The following is a 1164-nucleotide window of genomic DNA, read 5'->3' as shown; positions in this document are numbered from 1 at the left end:
CGTATCTGATGAAAAAGGGAGATGGTGAAGGTCTGAAGGACCCAACAACTGAAAAATCAAATCATAAACCTTATGCACACAAGATTTACATGCAGGTGCTTCATCGAAGTGCATCATTTTCAATTACATTTGATGGTGAATTCATGCCTTTAAGCAAAGATGGGTAGCAAACTTGCCCTTCAAGAAAAGAGAAAAAGGTTTACATTTCTCAACAGGAGGAGGCAGAACCATGACTCTGTTGATCATCATGCAACCCATGCCAACCCCAAGAAACGAGAAGAAGAAGGCATCAAACCCAAAGAAAAATTGATTGAATTCCTGTGTAGCTGTTGCTTTCTTTGTGTGTGTTGTCCAGTGGCAGCTGTGTGTTGCTGCTGCATCAAGATACCATGCAGATTCTGTCACAAAGCACTACAGCATGTTTGGCGGTGGGCTTCTTCTTGTGGAACAAAGAGAAGGGTTTTCGCCGAGTATTCTTCCTTTTCCGACATTGATTCTGATGTCGCGTCTGGTAAGGTTAAGGGTAGTGTTCATGGAGCATAGTTTACTAGAAATTAAAGCCAGTAACGGTAACTATTTCTTGTGGTTAGATTACAAGTATTTTACTTAGAGAGAGTTTGATATGCATTATGCAAAACAGTATGAAAGAACTAAGGTAACTATATTACGATAAAAGAATAAACAGATTTCATTTTGCTTAGTGTACCTTCAATTTTTTAGTGCAAGAATAATCTAATGGTTTTTCCAATTATTGAATATAAGATACATTCCAAATAGAATAAACGTTGTTTAAAATCTTCTGGGTATTGAACTTAGTTTTGTTTAAATTAAGAACAAGAAAAATGTCAAGAATGGGATTCGAACCCATGCCCTTTCGGACCAGTACCTGAAACTGGCGCCTTAGACCAACTCGGCCATCTTGACTTTTTATACTTCGGATGAAATATTGTTTTAAATAACCGTACATATATTTTTTTTTACTCTATTTTCCATTGTGCGTGTTTTTTATAAACTGAGAACTTTTTTTTCCCCATTTTGGAGGGAGGTAGGCTGGAGAATTATTAGTAATATATTATGCAAAACATTTCATCAATATGAAAAGAAAGCCAATTTAGTTTCTAAAAGCGTGTTGTTTCAAGATAAGTTACAAAACTGTGATGTTAT

General features: G+C 36.0%; 1 non-coding gene across 1 annotated transcript; it reads right to left on the bottom strand.

Moving 5' to 3' along the window:
• Window positions 1-843: 843 nt before the first annotated feature.
• TRNAL-CAG (transfer RNA leucine (anticodon CAG)) lies at window positions 844-924 on the bottom strand. The gene has a single exon. It is a non-coding gene; the product is annotated as a tRNA-Leu (tRNA).
• Window positions 925-1164: the final 240 nt, after the last annotated feature.

This window comes from Arachis hypogaea, chromosome 5 (assembly GCF_003086295.3).
Source record: "Arachis hypogaea cultivar Tifrunner chromosome 5, arahy.Tifrunner.gnm2.J5K5, whole genome shotgun sequence".
Lineage (NCBI taxonomy): Eukaryota > Viridiplantae > Streptophyta > Magnoliopsida > Fabales > Fabaceae > Arachis > Arachis hypogaea.
The sequence above is the reverse complement of the archived record's forward strand: the minus strand, read 5'-3'. Positions and strand labels throughout refer to the sequence as shown.